The following is a 19744-nucleotide window of genomic DNA, read 5'->3' as shown; positions in this document are numbered from 1 at the left end:
CTGAACCCTGGTGCGCACCAAACGAACTCTGGTGCGGTTCGAATGATATATGAACCCAACACGGACCAAAGACATGTAAACGAACCAAAAACAGGAAGATAAGACCCTAAAAAGGACAGAATCCTCACGCAAATCGTTTTTTCTCGTCATAGTCGCGAGTTTGCCCGTCACAGGCATCAGACGCAGATCTCCACGCAGCAGATCGCTTGTGTGTGACGGAGGGATTCCTGCCGCTGTTGTGACTCCTTTACACATTTTATAAGCTCTTCACAAGTTCCCAGCTGGCCAAAATAACATCATATGCAAGCTACGCACACACAACAAGTGCATTTATCTCAGCAGCACACAGCATTGTTTTGGATGTTCGGTATGTTCCATCTCAAAATAGGCAATACCTCATAAAATCCGACCAATCAGGTTGTGAACATATCCCTATGCGTAATCCCTATGCACATGCTAGACAAACGTCTTCTACGGCTGCGACACATAATGACTGTTTTCTTAGTGCACTGCATTTTCCATAGCTAAGAAGCTGTGCTAAAAGTAGTAAAAAAAGTTCAAACATTGCATTCTATTCTATTTCATGGCACTCCATCTAACTGTTTTTGAACAGTAAATGAGTTGCTGCCTATGCAGAGTGTTTCTATCAAAGAGGTTCATTTTGGTTAGAAGGCAGCTGACAGCAGACTGAGAATATGCGTTGGACCGATTATTTGTATTTGTAAAATTATTCTCATTGCCACCTCTCTTTGAGCACAGATTTGTTGGATGCTGGCTTAATTCAACACCACAAAACAGAGACAAGCAAGCGTCTGATCATTAGTGCCCTGAACTAACAACGGAAAATCTCTAGGCATGTGTGAACTTCAAAGGTCTGAAAAACGAACCACACAGACCCAGGTTTGAAATGTCTCTTTCCATCTTTAAGCCACCAGAGAAGAACTGACAGCCATTAAGAACTTCTCTCCAGTGGCTTTGCAGCAAGGGATCGTGGGATATCACTCATAAAGACTCAGTGTGTGAGTCCGTTCCCCAGTCTGATACTCGGTGCATTAGGGGGCTAATCTTCAAAAACACTGCTCTCTCCCTCCCTTACTCAATCCCTCTCTTTCCACTTAATATCTCCTCACATGCTGCAGTTGTCCCTTTGAGGCCTGAAATCCGGCTAATCTTTCTCTCTTCCAAGCCAGGAAACCAAATCAGCTTCTATCTCTTAGTGTCTTATAGTCAAAAAACCCACAAAGCCTCAATCATATGGCTGTGTGTGTGAGCGTGAGAGAGAGATACAGATACAGACAGAGTGATAGATGATAATGAGAAAGAGAGAGCTGCCATCCATGAGACAACCAGTACTTTAAAAAGACTTGCTTCAGTTGTGCATCAGTGTAGAGCAGAGCTTCTGAAACCCATCAATCCTGTGGAGCTGATTTTTAAATTACTGACAGAAACTTCTTGCGCAACCAAACTTCTTTGTGGCACCCCTTGGCAGTTACTAAAACACTTGAGTGATATATATATATATAAAACTTCATGTACAAATATATATCTCTATATGAAATCTATGTAAACCCTAATGCTCAAAATAATTAACTTAAATTAAACTAATTAGTTCAATCAAATTAACTTTTATTTAGTATTTAGAACTTTCCATTTCTTTTGAGTTCACAGAACTTACACATTTTAAGTAATCTGAATTGTTTCATTGTTTTGAGTTATATGAACTTGTCTCTTAAAAATTAGACTAACTTAAATTAAACTAAAACTGGGCCAGGATTTCTATTTCCCAGCATGCTTTGCCATGACACTTTAAAGGGAGAGTAAATGCTAAAATTAAGTGTAATATTTTTTTGTGCAAGATAAATGTTATGAGGGAGATTTAGTAGTTTTTAATGTTTTGCTATGATTTTTGTTATGTTGGGGGTTACCATGATGGTGACAAGTGGAGCATGAGTTTGGTTTGACATCAGATATGTTAAATGTTCATTGCCATGGTTACGCACCTGGCCCAAAGTTAATTTCCGGTCTTTGTTTGTTGAACGGGTCTGGTGATAACTTTGTCACATTTAAGTTTGGCCAAATAATGGTTCTTTTCTTCTACTGGTAACCAAAATGAATACCGGCTAGACATAGTTTTAACTTGCTAGCTAATGTAATTTACTTGTTATTTATTTTGCTTGTTATCAGAAATAATCTACTCTAGAGGGAGTCTGTTGTTATTTATTCTTTGTGGAAGTCTACCGAAAGTTAAGTTTGGGCCACAAAATGTTTGTTTATGTTGTTGCCGTTGAAACCATCTATAGTATACTCAATCAGCAATTGCTATGCTATGCTAATGCTATCAAAGCAATTAGCAAATTAGCATTTACTGAATTAGCTAGTTAAAGCAAGCCAATTCTCCACTACTAAAAATATTTAGTTTAGATTACATGATAATTTTAAGTTAAATGTATGAATTATCTTACTCAAATATTTCGAGTTAAGAACAATTAAAATGTATGAAAGCAAAATAAAAATCTGCCAGTTCTGCTTACTTAAACTTTGAATTTCCTAAAAATGTTGATGTAACTGATTACCTCAATTTTTTTTTTTTTAAGTTTTGCCAACTTATTTAGGTTTACAGTGTATGTGAAATCTATATATACTTATATCGAACAATAATACATATTTTGTTTTTTAAGCTGTAATATGGTGGGGGGGGGGGACTTCACAATAAGTGAAAATCACGTTATGAGCAATGCATATCTATATAAAACACACACAAAAAAGAAAATAACCATGTCTAAAGAGATTTTAGCATTTAAATTGGCCATTTTTACCCCCGCTTTTAAACAGCCAGTCTAAACTTGAAGCAAACAACTGGATAATTATAATCGGATCTGTCTACAAACCCATGACCTTGGCATTACTAGTGTCATGCTTTACATGTTGAACTACAGCATTAAAATAGGGGCATACTAGTTTGATGTCACAACATTACCACATTAACATACGACCACTCGTATTTAAATATCAATGCGTATTCAGTAATATCTGATGAACGGCAGTCACCACCTCTGGTAGAGTGAAGTTATCTAATCATAAAAAGGGTTATTTGTAATGACTGAAACCACTTAGATTGTTTATGAGAACAGTAATTCTTACACACACACACACACACATATACATATACATATGTACTTTTACTAATAAAATAATGACTATGAAATATTCCTTTTTTAATTTACATTGCAATCTTATTACGATACTTATATACTTCTGTCTTAGAGATAATAATAATAATTGTTGTTTTAATGATAATAAAAATAAGAATTTAAATTATTTAGTCTACTGTGCCAGGTTTTGTTTACGACCAGTAAGTTATCTTAAGTTATCTAGAGGCTGTGTATTGCTGTTATTGTTTCTTTATACTATTCAAGGTTTGGTCGAGATTTGTTATGCTTTTGTTATGACATATGTTTCTCACTGTCTTAAGAAAACAAGATAAAAAATAATGTAAAACGTCTGTGGGCTTCAGTATGTTTGAAAACACTCATTATTTTTGCTACGATGTGTGGAGCTGCTATAAACTTCAAATCTCTGTACTGTTCAAGCATGCGGCCCTTGTCTCACAAATTTATCAGCACTGCATATTCCTCCCAGCTTCAGTTCCACGCTGAAAATCAATAACTCCAGAGATGTCCATTCATTTAGCCCATTCTTTTTTTCTTTTTTGCCTGCATTGAAGCAACATTAGAAGAGTTGAAACGGAACATTGATGAACTCTGAAGGGTTTATCAGCAAACAGCTTTCTATGAAAAGCTCTTTTTTTATTTTAATATCTATCCACACTACAAAACAAAAGATGAGAGGGGTCATTTCAGATCAGCTTTAGACAAACCAACCTGACTAAGTTCAGAAGAAGTAAATCTAAAGTAATAAAGATGAGCTTCCTGTGAAATGTGACTGTCTGCCAGTATGGAAAAGTATGGAAAGTGCGTTAAAGCCCAAGTATCCCTGCACCATTAAATATACATTACAATCTTTGTTCCGCACAGTGAGGAAATCAAGGCTGACCTCAAAGCTCTTTTTAAGTAAAGCAAGCCAGTGTGAAGTCACATGACAAAAGTCCACACAGCTAAAGATAATTAAAATGTAAATCATTAAGCCATTGTCTTAAACGTTACCATTCAAATGGTTACACAGCCTGACAGGGTAAGACTAGCCTGCTTTCTTCACCAAGACACACACACACACACACACACACACACACACACACACACACACACACACACACACACACACACACACACACACACAGACATAATGATGTTTATACTGTGCAAACTGTATATTCAATCCCACTACACTAACCCTATCCCTAAACACAACCCTTACAGAAAACTTTCTGCACTTTTACATTTTTACATGAACAAACATTCTGTATTTTTTAATAAGCTGTTTGCCTCATGGAGACCAAAAAAATCTCCACAACGTCAAAGATTTCTGGTACTATAGTACGGAAGAGGATTAGGGCCAAGCAATAATAAAAAAATAAAACCATCTCGAGATTAAAGTTGTTAAATTTCGAGAAAAATGTCGTTAAATTTCGAGGAAAAAGTCGAGATAAAATGTTGAGAATAAAGTCATTAAATTACGAGAAAAAAGTCGTTAAATTACGAGTTTACGAGTAAATTACAAATTTGTTCTCATAATTTAACAACTTTTTTCTCGTAATTTAATGACTTTATTCTCATAATTTAATGAGTTTATTCTCAACATTTTATCTCGACTTTTTTCTCGAAATTTAACGACATTTTTCTCATAATTTAACGAATTTGTTCTCGTAATTTAACGACTTTTTTCTCGTAATTTAATGGCTTTATTCTCAACATTTTATTTCGACTTTTTTCTTGAAATTTAACTATTTTTTTCTCGTAATTTAACGAGTTTATTCTCAACATTTTATCTCGACTTTTTACTTGAAATTTAACGAGTTTTTTCTCGTAATTTAACGAGTTTATTCTCAACATTTTATCTCGACTTTTTTCTTGAAATTTAACGAGTTTTTTCTCGTAATTTAATGAGTTTATTCTCAACATTTTATCTCGACTTTTTTCTTGAAATTTAACGAGTTTTTTCTCGTAATTTAACGAGTTTATTCTCAACATTTTATCTCGACTTTTTTCTTGAAATTTAACGAGTTTTTTCTCGAAATTTAACGAGTTTTTTCTCGTAATTTAATTACTTTATTCTCAACATTTTATCTCGACTTTTTTCTGGAAATTTTACGATTTTTTTCTCGTAATTTAACGAGTTTATTCTCAACATTTTATTTCGACTTTTTTCTCGAAATTTAACGAGTTTTTTCTCGAAATTTAACAACTTTAATCTCGAGATGGTTTTATTTTTTTTATTATTGCTTGGCCCTAATCCTCTTCCGTACTATAGATTCTGTTTCATAAATTAAAATAAAATTACAAAAAATCTAATTACTACACAGGCTAATCTAAATCAGAATGTTTTGCATTTGTATTATAAAAATAACACTATTTACATTTACATTTTTATAATTATTTATAATATTATATCCATGATATTCACTGTTGGTCAAAAATGTGGAATCATTAAGATTTTTAATGCCTTCTGAAGGATCATGTGACACTGAAGACTGGAGGAATGATGCTGAAAATTCAGCTTTGATCACAGGAAAAAATTACATTTTAAAATGTAGTAAAATAGAAAACAGTTGTTTAAAATTTCAATAATATTTCACAATATTACTATATTTACTGTATTTTTGATTAAATACAGTTGTGGCCAGAATTATTAGCCCCCTTCATAAATATGATCAAAGATGACTCTAAAAATAAATCTGCATTGTGTATCCTTTTGATCTTTAATTTATAAAATTAGCAAAAATCTAACCTTTCATTGAAGGAAAAGAATTGAAAGTGGGGGGGAAATAACATTATGAAATAAATGTTTTTCTCCAAAACACGTTGCCCACAATTATTAGCACCCTTTTATTTAATACTTTTTGCAACCTCCTTTTGCCAAGAAAACAGCTCTCACTCTTCTTCTATAACGCCTGATGAGTTTGGAGAACACCCGAGAAGAGATCAGAGACAATTCCTCCATACAGAATCTCTCCAGATCCTTCAGATTCCAGCTCCATGTTGGTGCTTCTTCTCTTCAGTTCACTCCACTCATTCTTTTTAGGGTTCAGGTCAGGGGACTGGGATGACCATGTCAGAAGCTTCATTTTGTGCTCAGTGACACATTTTTGTGCTGGTTTTGATGTTTGTTTTGGATCATTGTCCCGACGGATGATCCAACCACAGCCCATTATAAGATTTCTAGCAGAAGTGGTCAGGTTTTTATTTTTTATCTGTTGGTATTTGATAGAATCCATGATACGGTATATCTGAACAAGTTGTCCAGGACCTCCAGCACAAAAATAGGCCCACAACATTAAAGATCCAGCAGTATATTTAACCGTGGGCATGGGGTACTTTTTATCCATGTGTGCACCAAACCCATCTGGTGGGTTTGCTGCCAAGAAGCTCTTTTTTAGTTTCATCTGACCATAGAAGTCGGTCCAGTTTGAAGTTCCAGTCGTGTCTGACAACTGAATATACTGGAGATTGTTTCTGGATGAGAGCAGAGGATTTTTCTTGAAACCCTCCCGAACAACTTGTGGGGATGTAGGTTCGTTTGATAATTTTTTTTAGGCTTTCTGAGAGTCAAGACTTAACTAATCTCTGCAATTCTCCAACTGTGATCCTTGGAGAGTCTTTGGCCACTTAAACATTCCTCCTCACCGTGCATTAGGATGATTTAGACACTCGTCCTCTTTCAGTCAGATTTGTAACATCTTTAGTTGATTGGAACTTCTCAATTATTGCCCTGATAGTGGAAATGGGGATTTTCAGTGCTTCAGCTATTTTTTTACAGCCACTTTCTATTTTGTGAAGCTCGACAATCATTTGCTACACATCAGAACTATATTCTTTGTTTTGTCTCATTGTGATGAATGATTAAGGGAATTTGGCCTCTGTGTTTCCTCATTTTATACTCCTGTGGAACAGGAAGTCATGGCTGGACAATTTCATGTTCATGATCACCCCGGTGAGCTAAAAAAATTTTAAATATGAATGGGAATATACTTCAGAGATATTTTACTCATAAAAAATTCTAGGGGTGCTAATAATTGTGGGCAACGTGTTTTGGAGAAAAACATTTATTTCTTAATGTTATTTACCCCCACTTTCAATTCTTTTCTTTCAATGAAAGGTTAGATTTTTGCTAATTTTATGAATTAAAGATCAAAAGGATAAACAATGCAGATTTATTTTTAGAGTCATCTTTGTTCATATTTATGAAGGGGGCTAATAATTCTGGCCACAACTGTAAATACAGTCTTGGTGAGCGTAAGAGAATTCTCTCAAAAACATTTTTTAAAAAATGTAATGATTCCAAACTTTATATATATTATTTGTAAAATGTATTTAGTAATGCTCTCCATAAAGTGTAACCCTACCCCCCTCACACACACAAAGGACTTCACCTCAGCAAACACCACACACCCACTAGACAGCAAACACACACACACACACACACACACACACACACACACACACACGTTCATTTTTGTGAATTGTGGGGACATTCCATAGGCATAATGGCTTTTATACTGTACAAACTGTATTTTCTATCCCCCTACACTACCCCTACCCCTAAACCTAATCATCACAGGCAACTGTGCACACTTTTACTTTCTCACAAAAACTCATTCTGTATGATTTATAAGCCTTTTGAAAAGTGGGGACATGGGGTAATGTCCTCAAAAGTCACCTCTTTTAGTAATACCTATGTCATACCCATGTCATTATACACATTTGTGTCCTGATATGTCACAAAAACGTGCACACACACACACAGGTACATTGCATAGACAGTGATTTTTACTGTATATTCTATCCCCTAACACTAAACCTACCTTCACACGTCTTCCCTGTAAAGTGCAGTAAATCCCAAGTATCTCTGCACCATAAAAACACTGCAACTTTTACACAGTGGAGAGAAAGAAGAAAAAGTGGGACAATACCTCATGCTACAATAGAAGACAGACTCATATCACCAGGGAGAAAAACAGAGCAAGAAAAAGGAGCCACATACACAAAGCCTGCATTCAGAGAGCTGAAAGGGGGAGAGAGAACACACTTATCTTCACCTCTGCTCAGCGCCAAGGCCAGCTCTCCCTCTCTCTCGCTTTCTCTTCTTCTGTCCGGCAGCTCGAGGGCGCTTTGACGACGGTCTGACAGCTGAATGAAGTTACGGTGCCTGACACGCATGAGATTTTGAATCACTAGTGGCAAACTTTGAACTGCTCTACCTGTGTCGGTTCATGTGTGTCTGAGAGGGAAGGAGAACAAAACTCCTCCCTCTTCCCCTCCACCTCTCTGCTGGCGTGCCACGGCAGGTTTACGGCTCGCATTCGGATCAAAGGCACCTCTCAGCCTCTCTCTTTTGCTCTGTCTTTCTCCAAATCTCTCTTTACGCTCTAAAGTGTAGTGTAATTGCTTTTAAAGTTAGTCCACCGCCGCTGACAGAAAAACCTTCTTTGTGAGCCTCTGCTACACCTGATTTACTAAGTGGCCTAACCTCGGCTAGCTTATTCACTCTCACTCCTCCTCCGTTCCTCCTTCTCCTCCTTTAATGAAAGATGACTGGCATGCACTTGGGAGAAAGAGGGGGGAAGGGTGTCACCTTCCAAGTAACTGCTGCTGCATGACAAAAGATGGGTTGCGCAGGAATGCAGGAGTCTGGAAGCTTTGCCTCTCCTCTGACCAGCGACATGATCCTGCAGCACAGATAGTCACACGCAGACAGCAGATCAAGACGACGCACACGAGTGTAATCAAGCATTCTTATCAGACAGCGAAACGGCCTGTTTTGTCATTCGGATTTCTACAGGCTCTCATTAGAAGCTCTTATCGCAGCAGATGGGCTGGAGAGTCTCTTAATGAATCACATCATCTGTACTCAGAATCACTAAGAGAATTACTATTTCAGTGATTGACACACTTCTTGCGAACTTACATCGTAAGGTTGAAATATACAGAAGTGGCCAAAAGTGAAGTACAGAGGGGATGACCCTACAAGTTCAATTAAACCATCAAAATATGAGGAAAATATTTTAAATACGAGGGAAGAACAAAGCACTAAAATCATTTGAAAAATAAAATGCTCACAGGATAAAAGTGTACAGTGACTACTAGGGCAGCCTGGTCAAAAATCATTTCGTTTCATTATCACAAATAAAGCAATTGACTCCAAGAACAACTATGCAATATGCTTACAAAATCTTTAATACATTTTTAATAGTATTTGAATAAAGGATGAAGATGTCAATTTTCCAGGCCACACATCATTTTTGGCCACTACAGTAAATTTGTTATCAGAAAAGAACAATGAAATCAAAATATTCCTGGTTTTCAGTCCATCAGGCTTGAACATATAGCATTTCACAATGATAATGTCACAGTGAAAAGCATATCTATGGAGCCCCTAAGGGGACATAGTGATGGAAAAAAAAAAAATGGAGGTAAAATTATATTTCAGTGGTTTTGTGTTCACTAACAAAGGTTTTGTGTTTCCCCAAGAAACTTTAGAGTTCTCTTACAAAAGCATAGTTTTTTTCTCTCGTTTCATTTAATTTGTTCACTTGCAATGGTTTTTCTGGAACACAAAACATTTGCGAGCGAACAAATAAAAGCATTGAAATATAATTTTTTATTCCCTTCGCATATTTTTTCCCATCCCCATCTACCCTTAGGGGTTTTATATATATATATATATAAAATAAATTTTAATGTATTATTTATTTATTTATTTATTAATAATAAACACTTGATCTATAATCAATTGCATCAATTAAAACTCAGTTAATAATGAATATAACAACAACAAAATAAAAAAGGCATTATAGATGGATTAATAAAGTTAGTTAAACTTTATTTTAAGGTGTTGTTTTTACAGTGTAATTACAAAAATAAGTACTGAGTAACATTAATTAACTACATGCACTCACTGTAGAGTTAAGGTTAGGCTTATGGTTTGGTTTAGGGTTAGTTACTTGTGATTATGCATAATTTACTACTATACTATGTCAACTTAAAATAAAGTGTTACCATAAAGTTTGATAGTTTTACACATCTCTTGTTTTGTTCTCTAAAAGACACTGTTAGAGAATTAAAACGTGTAAAAATCACTTATGTGTAAAGTTGAACCTGTCAGTGCAAAGCAAACATTGTATACATCATGTGAATTGTCTGGTAATCAATGGCCTCACTTTGAGTGTTTAGTGTCAAACTGGCACCAAGTTACAATGTTGAAGCTGACACCTCATAATCTTTCATCAAAACAGAGTCAAAACTATTAGCCAATACTATTAATCCAATCAACCAAACAATCCAATCTAATCGCAACTGAGAAATCAAGCCATGCACTGCTATTTATTAATTCACCAATATTTGGTTACTGTGACATCACGGTCATTCTTCCTTCCTGGCTGCACAAGTTTTGTCCTTCCTCAGTTGTTGTACTCAGGATAAGATGACAGTTAAATGAATGTTTGATAAGTTAACGCCTCGTGTTTTCTCCTCATTAAGGAAGTAAAGGTCACTGGAGAAGCCTCGGGGGTGGAATTGGGAGGTGTGACAGTAAACCAAGACACCATAGAGTGAGATAGTAGTAATCTATCACTCGAAGGGGAGTCCTTTACATGGGGACGATGGGGTGAGGGGGAATGGGGAGAATTGGGTTTGTCTAACAACTGTTGAAGATTTGATTGCTTTTATTTGGATCTGAAAAACATTACAATGAAAACAAGATCCAAATACTCTGGGAAGGGTCTTTGGCAAGGTGACAGATTTACAATTCATGGCTCATATACTTGTACAGGTTCTTCCATTTATAATACACAACACGTTAAGGATAAACAAAACATCTCCGTCTCCATATTTGCATGCTCCCTATGATGGCTGAAACAGAACACACACACACACACACACACACACACACACACACACACACACACACACAACAACAACAACAACTGGCTACAACTAATGAATCACTTCACAATATACACAGTGGCTATGTAAATTTGTCCTTTTTATTTTATTTTGTTTTATTTTATTTTATTTCATTTCATTTTATTTTGTTTATTTATTAATTTATTTCTTTAAATTTTGTCCCTTTTGGCAACTTTTTATTTGTAAATTTAGTAAATAAAGCTAGTGAAAACATGCCCAGTTCATATTTTACCTAAAATCAAAAGAAGAAAATAAATGAATAGATCTTGAATCAAGAAAATGAAAGCCATTTTTAGGATTTTTTTTTTGTTTTGTTTGTTTGTTTGTTTTGCATTGACATCATTTTCATAACTTGGCACAAAAAAATCTCAATATGAAGTTTTACTTTTTTGTACTTCTTATTACTCTCAATGATTTACAATGTTATATTATTTTCAATGATAATTAGATAATTAGATTCTCATTAAATATTACTGTAATACATTTTTTATTTTAATCAGCATATATTTGATGTATAAATGCTTTGCAATTTAAATTATTCCACAATTATTCTACAACCCGCCAAAATAAGAGTTCAGTTTTATAAATTATGACAGAAATATATTACTCTTGTAAAGTAGAATGTAATTCCTAAAGTAATAATAAAAATAACAATAGCAATACAAAAAATTATCACATATTTTTGTTTAATGTTTTAACTTAATTTTGTTACGTTTTAAGATTAAATTGTTAAAGTTTTATGACTACTAGCACTTTTTTTTTTAAATAATAAAACATTTCATAACTTAATAGATTAATAAATTTAATAAATAATAAAAAAAAGTTTTATGATTAGACATTTTTTTTTTTTTTTATTAATATTTAATATTTAATTAAACCATAAAAACGGAACCCGGAAACAAATGAAAAACAGAATTTTGGGGGGAAACAATATCTCATGGAAATAATATATGATAAAATATTACATTTCAGATCACATCTAAAATCCATTTCATATATTAGATCACATTTATACATCCAATTCTTGTTACATATTAAAAAGAAAAAAATCAATAAAAAAAAATAACAAATTTACCATAAAAACAGGCTTCATTTTCAGTAATTTCATACTCTTATTGATTTCTATTGATTTTGGGATCAACAAATAAGTTTATGATGGAGAGACCACAGCATTCTAAATTAATCAGGAAATGACACAAAACCTGCATTGCACATGAGTGGCACCACCCAATAGGTTGGTGCATATGAGTTTATGGCTGCAACAGCTGCATATTCTAATCCTTGTGAACAAAATATCACAATCTCTGTGACAAATTCACTGAAAAATAATGGCTGTAGAAACCCAGAGATTAGCATTTAAGGACTAAGCTCTGGTTTATCCGTTGTGTGAGGGATAAAAACTGAATCATCTGGAGCTATGCTATATCCTATATCCACTAAAACACTCTGCCTGACATCTGCCATATGAATTTATTCACTATTTCACTTACTCTCTCTTCATCAGTCTTCCTCTCCCCCAGAATACAGACACCAGCACATTTTATGACTCATGGAGTCGTGTAGGAAATGATGTTAACAATGCCAACCTGCAGTAAAAACACTCCCTAATCCCCCTCTCTGAGTGCGAACAAACTCATGAGTGCCGTCAGGACAGCCGCCTTTGACATGACCACTACAAAACAACAAGAAATATAATACCTAGTCCACCACAGAGGATTTACATGGGTCAAAAGGTCAAAAAGTCTCCAAAACAAGTGGCATTGTGCTCTGCCTGCACTCTCTTTGGCTGATGGGAACAGAATATAGCGTGAGGACCATGAGGTGTTGCTACGGGTGTGAGGGTAAATGATCGATAGTGGCACGCACACATAAAGCTGATGGAAAAGTGACAATTTATTTAGTCGTGACAAGTGCAGGAAGAGACGCAGGAGAGGTTGGATTACAGGTTAGCAAACTTTACTAAGTGCTGTCTCTCTTCGGCCTGCGCTCACCCCAATCTCCGGCTCCAGACAGCTTTTCTAAATAGAGTTTCACCCAATCGCAGCGTCAGCCGCTGGCATCCTGAACGGCGACTGTATTTGAGACCTCAGACATGACTAAAATAACACAGACAGCATCTTACCTCTGCCTGCACTCTGCTGAGTGAACTTAATCAGTTCTTCATACACCCACACGTCCACAAGAAGTCTTATTATACTCTTAAACGAGAGAAAACGTCTCATTAAGCAAACAGCTTCGATATAAAGAAAAGAATGTGCTCTTTATCCCTATGTCTCTTACTGATTGGGCTAATTACACTAATTAAGAAGGTCGCTTTTTGAAATGTTGACCATAGTTACCAAACATGTTGCCATGGTGATTGGGGAGCTATTATGAGAGCTCAGCTACTGATTGGCCAGTGCAGGGTTCTCACTTCCATGAATTATCCAGTCATGATGACTGAATATGGATATTTAAAAATTATTTTATAGAAACTTCACTCACAAAATGCAGTTACGAGTGGATGAAAGATCTACAAGCGTCACTGTGAATTTGTCAATTAAGACATGTTCCTGGATCAACATATTTTGTCTGAAAATTTAGTCCTAAATCCCTAAACTTAACCCTACCCGTAAATTATTCCTAAAACTTTTTTTTTTACAAGATGTAATATAAGTCTAAGGTGTCCCCTGAATGTGTCTGTGAAGTTTCAGCTCAAAATACCCCATAGATTTTTTTTAATACATTTTTTTAACTGCCTATTTTGGGGCATCATTAAAAATGCGCCGATTCAGGCTGTGGCCCCTTTAATTGCTCGCGCTCCACACCCACGGAGCTCTCAACTCTATATACATTGCATAAACAAAGTTCACACAGCTAATATAACCCTCAAAATGGATCTTTACAAAGTGTTCGTCATGCATGCTGCATGCAAGCATAGGATCATGTGAGTATAGTATTTATTTGGATGTTTACATTTGATTCTGAATGAGTTTGAGACTATGCTCCGTGGCTAACGGGCTAAAGCTAACATTACACACTGTTGGAAAGATTTATAAAGAATGAAGTTGTGTTTATGCATTATACAGACTGCAAGTGTTTAATAATGAAAATAGCGACGGCTCTCTTGTCTCCATGAATACAGTAAGAAACGATGGTAACTTTAACCACAGTTAACAGTACATTAGCAACATGCTAACGAAACATTTAGAAAGACAATTTACAAATATCACTAAAAATATCATGATATCATGGATCATGTCAGTTATTATTGCTCCATCTGCCATTTTTCGCTGTTGTCCTTGCTTGCTTACCTAGTCTGATGATTCAGCTGTGCACAGATCCAGACGTTAATACTGGCTTGTCTAATGGCTTGAACATGGGCTGGCATATGCAAATATTGGGGTCATACATATTAATGATCCCGACTGTTACGTAACAGTCGGTGTTATGTTGAGATTCGCCTGTTCTTCGGAGGTCTTTTAAAGAAATGAGATTTACATAAGAAGGAGGAAACAATGGTGTTTGAGACTCACTGCATGTCATTTCCATGTACTGAACTCTTGTTATTTAACTATGCCAAGGTAAATTTAATTTTCCATTCTATGGCACCTTTAAATGTTTCCAAGTTTTCCATGATGTGGAAACCCTACCAGGGATGGAGATGAAAACACTGAGAGTGTTCTCGATATGACAGATGGAGATAGTTTGTGTCTGGTTTTATATATTGGCACCGTGATTCTTCTGACCTTCTCACGCCCCACAAATAAAGGGTTAAAGGTCACAAGTAGCTGAGGGGTGTGAGAAATTTCTGTGGTGAAGCCATCCATTAGCTTAGCATCCCTTTCATTAGATAAATGTGACCTTTAACCCTTACTGCTGGGGGATTAAAAGGTCAGAAGAATCATCGTACCAATAACTGCAACCCAGACTCATTAGAAAACCATGCTAGGGGCGACAATTATGCAAAATGATATTACATTGCTTCTTGCATGTTTCGCAACTCTTTTAAAGTCCAGTGAGTGGCAGTTTTATCCAAAAAAGATTACATAAATCTGCAACGTTTTATGATGTTTATAGTTGTACATATCATGGAAGTTCGGGAAATGAAATGTCTGGTGAGTACCACTTAAAATAACATACCACCTACACTAAACCCTAGTCTAAACCTAAACTGATCAAGTTAAACTTTAACTCTGTCTAAACTGATGGAGTTAAAGTCACCATGAAATCAAAACAGACAAATCTTATTGATTAATAGGATATTGCAGTGTTTGTTTTAAATGATTTAGCCATGCACATCTTTACTTTTTTATATATTTAGTGTGCCCTCGTAATCTTTAATCAAAATAACTTCCCCTCCATCTAATATTCTGCCCCTGTAATCATAATCTAAGTGTACGTTTACATGACAACGACGTACTAAAAATAGGGGTGCGACAAAATCTCTTTATGGTGATAAATCGTCGTCCTTCTCTGTGTGATACGAGAATCGATACGCTGGCACCAAATATCGATATTTTAATTAATAAAATAAGGCGCTATAAATAGATTTCCCTGCTTCCAGCGTCGCTACTTCAAGGCGGCGCTCAACACATGAATGAGGGAAATGTGAACATAAGTTAACTAGCCTCCTAAAGAAAAAAAAAAAAAAAAAAAAAAAGTTTTTTAATGGGCTGGCGGACAGCAGTGTGAGTAAAATAATAGATGTCTCAGCCATGTTTAAGTTCAGTCTGGACACATACCATTGATGTGACAAACGTAGTCATCTTTGATGTTCTTCACCGAACGCTTATATATATTCGGGAGCCTTTGAAAGCAGGTGTCTATCAGCGGATTCCTAATATATCCGCTGAGACACGTCTGCTTTCATACGCTCCCGTGTGAATTTGTAAGCACTCGGTGAAAAGAGTCAAAGATGTCTATTTACAATATGTTTTTGAAGCGTTGATCATTGTAGCCAATCACAGACATACATGTTGATTGCGTGAACACACAATAGCCAATCAGAAGTGTTTAAGAATCCGCTCAACAGTGCTCAACATGCTAGGCTATGCTGGTATCATCACATTTTTAACATTTTCAAATAACGTTACCCAGGCCGGTACCTTTTACAACACTATTAGGATTATTTAAAGGTGCCCTAGATTCAAAAATTGAATTTACCTCGGCATAGTTGAATAACAAGAGTTCAGTACATGGAAATGACATACAGTGAGTCTCAAACTCCATTGTTTCCTCCTTCTGATATAAATCTCATTTGTTTAAATGACCTCCGAGGAACAGTCAGGTATTATGCCCCCAATATTTGCATATGCCAGCCCATGATCGAGGCATTACACAAGGGCAGGACGTCTGAATCTGTGCACAGCTGAATCATCAGACTAGGTAAGCAAGCAAGGACAATAGCGAAAAATGGCAGATGGAGCAATAATAACTGACATGATCCATGATAACATGATATTTTTAGTGATATTTGTGAATTGTCTTTCTAAATGTTTCGTTAGCATGTTGCTAATGTACTGTTAACTGTGGTTAAAGTTACCATCGTTTCTTACTGTATTCGCGGAGACAAGAGCCGTCGCTATTTTCATTATTAAACACTTGCAGTCTGTATAAATCATAAACACAACTTCATTCTTTATAAATCTCTCCAACAGTGTGTAATGTTAGCTTTAGCCATGGAGCACTATCAAACTCATTCAGAATCAAAATGTAAACATCCAAATAGGGATGTAACGATTCACTCAACTCACGATTCGATACGATTCACGATACTGGTTTCACGATTCGATTTTCTCATGATTTTTTTTAACAAAATGAGATTTAAATGAGAAAGTGTCTTTTTATTATTTCTCAGACAAAATGCTGTATATTTCTTTGTGAAATTGAAATATCTTTATAACAACTAAATTGAAATTTTAAAACAAATCCTAAATCAAATAAATAAATAAATAATACAAATAAAAGAAATCTCTTCATATGAGTACATGAACAAGACGTTTATTTGTTCTATTACAGGCTGAACTATCTGTAGCCATTTAAAATTAGAGGCAACCACTACATTTTAATCACAATCCCAACAAAGATGCTGTTTGAGCAGTTTTTAATTTAAATTAGATTGTATAATTTTTAACATCTGAAGCAAAAACAGAATGTTCAGACTTTAGCTTTGTGAAATTATGCTACATAAAACTTCATAAGAGCAGAAGGGCTGCATGAGAACGCAAATTCACTGTCTGACAGCAGGTGGCGCTTATGGAACAGCGGCAATACAGCGCTTCCATGGTTACCGCTCTAAACAAACAGCGCTGTGTGCTAAAACTATTTTAAAAGCCATTGTATGGAAGTAAGATGAAAAGAAAATACCATCTAAACTTTTCTGAACACAGTCAGTTCTCCTCAGCTATACATGGGTTTCATGTGACGTCACTGTATTCTATCGCCGCCATATTTGGGACCGGTCACAGCTGCGCGCCCTGTTTAAGTCTATGGTGACAGCAGCTACAACTACCAGAGGAAGGCCAACGAAACGCTTTCAGAAGGTTCACAACAAGTTTATAATATATCTTGGATATGTGGTGCTGTTAGCCGTTTCAACAGTCGTCAGAACTACAAATTTATTTGATCCCAAAGTAGTTAGATCGGCAGAATTATTGGCTTCATTCAGAAGGGACCACACCACTGGCAGCCAAACAGCAATGCACAACATTAATAACTGCTGGGACTGTCATTTACGTAACATTATAACGAGGACACTATTGTAATAAAATGTTGTGAATTCTCTGTGTTGTTGTTTCAGCGTGTTGTTGTGGTAAGAGCGCGTCGACTGAGTTAAACATTGATTACATAACTTGTTCAAACTTCACTTGTGCATTCGCGTCATTTTGTACAGATAAAACTTATTAATTTTATTAAGTATAAATATCTGATTATTCTCATAAAGGATGTGTTTCGTTGAGGTAAATAACCCACAGAGCTGATGATCATCTATAGCTTCAGTGCGAGCGCTCAAAAAGACAAAACATTAATATGATTGGGACTGTCTTCTTCTTATACATGATATTATAATCGTATATACTTGTAAAATAACGTTGTGAATTATTTGGGCTTATTTGCTGTGTTTCGGAGTTTCAATGAGGTTACTTCAAGTTCATCTGTGCGTGATTTTGTGCAAATACTAGTTGTAATATTATTTTTATTTTGTATTAATATCTGGATTATTTTATATAGGATGTGTTCCGTTGATTAATTAAAAAGTTGAAAGTTAATTAACTTTCAGTTTATGGGTTTTTTTATTCTCTTCAGCTTCAGCGTGCGCAGCTCAAACAGCAATGATTAAGTCATTAAAATGTTTAACGTTACTACACAGTATTATTAAAACTTTAATATTTCTTTTAGAAAACGAATGCATTATTTTTAATAACTAGCTCTTATATTCTAGTATTATTTTCATCAACACATAGTTTGATTAATAATAAGGATCATGAACAATAACAGATTTTTTTTTTGTATACAATAACATCAATAACAGATTCATTTTGATAACAGTATTATTTGAGCTGCGCGCGCTGAATGAACACCCGTAAACTGAAGCGCTTTGCTAGAAGGTTAATTAACTCAACAGGACACATCCTATGGTAATTCATATATATTTATACAAGCTATACATAAAATTACAACTTATATTTGCACAAAATCATGCACGCATGTACTTGAACTAAGTAATGTAGTCAGCTGGTGTCGTGAATTTGTTCATCCTGTAACACGCCGAAACACAGCAACTAGAATTCATAATATTTTCAAATAAATTTGAAGTTCTGACGACTGTTGAAACGGCTAACAGCACCACATATCCAAGATCTATTATAAACTTGTTGTGAACCTTCTGAGAGCGTTTTGTTGGCCTTCCTCTGGTAGTTGTAGCTGCTGTCACCATAGACTTAAACAGGGCGCGCAGCTGTGACCGGTCCCAAATATGGCGGCGGGCATAGCGGAAGTGACGTCTTTGAAACCCATGTATACATTCATATAACCCCCCGCCCCCAAATGTATCGCGATTCATTTAGCATCTCAACCGACTTGAATCGTCACATATTTTAATCGATTTTCAACCGGTTCCAGATGCATCGTTACATCCCTACATCCAAATAAATACTATACTTACGCGATTAGGCATGTTGCATGACGAACACTTTGTAAAGATCCATTTTGAGGGTTATATTAGCTGTGTGAACTTTGTTTTTGGTGTTTATGGTGTTTAAGGCAAGCGCGAGTGATCGTGAACGTATTGTATTGTGACGTCCCCTGCGATTCCCACCCCTAACTAAAAACGGAAAGTTTTTTTTTTTCTTTGTACAGATGACAACATTATCAAAACGATTGTCATTTACAAGAATTCGCAAAAACGACTAAAACTTATGCTGCCAGGCTTGTAGTTGGCGATGTCACTTTATATACGCATTCTTTTACAGAGCACTCGTGCCAAATGCACATGCCTAAACACGTAATACACATGTGCATGCCATCACCGTTTTCACAGATTTGCGTTTGTGTAGTTTACACAGAGAAGATAACAGTATTGTTTTCAAAAACTTGCACTTTGAAACATGTTTTCAAAAGTTTGCGTGTTCATGCCCCCAAAACACTGTTGTCGTGTAAATGAACGGCCAAAACGCATAAAACGT

At 35.7% G+C, this 19744-nt stretch overlaps 1 protein-coding gene across 11 annotated transcripts in view; it reads right to left on the bottom strand.

Annotated features, from left to right (window-relative positions):
• The window catches only part of large2 (LARGE xylosyl- and glucuronyltransferase 2), a 163971-nt gene that overhangs the window by 34908 nt on the left and 109319 nt on the right, over window positions 1–19744 (bottom strand). The window contains exon 1 of one of the 11 annotated variants that reach the window (XM_048169590.1): window positions 8203–8952. The exons of 9 other annotated variants lie outside the window; for them this stretch is intronic. The gene's annotated coding sequence lies outside the window, so the exon portion shown is untranslated. Of the gene's footprint in view, window positions 1–8202; window positions 8953–19744 lie in introns of those variants that run through there. One more of the 11 variants, XM_048169589.1, reaches the window with a different exon arrangement.

This window comes from Megalobrama amblycephala, linkage group LG19 (genome assembly GCF_018812025.1).
Source record: "Megalobrama amblycephala isolate DHTTF-2021 linkage group LG19, ASM1881202v1, whole genome shotgun sequence".
NCBI lineage: Eukaryota > Metazoa > Chordata > Actinopteri > Cypriniformes > Xenocyprididae > Megalobrama > Megalobrama amblycephala.
This window is presented reverse-complemented; position numbering and strand designations above follow the sequence as displayed.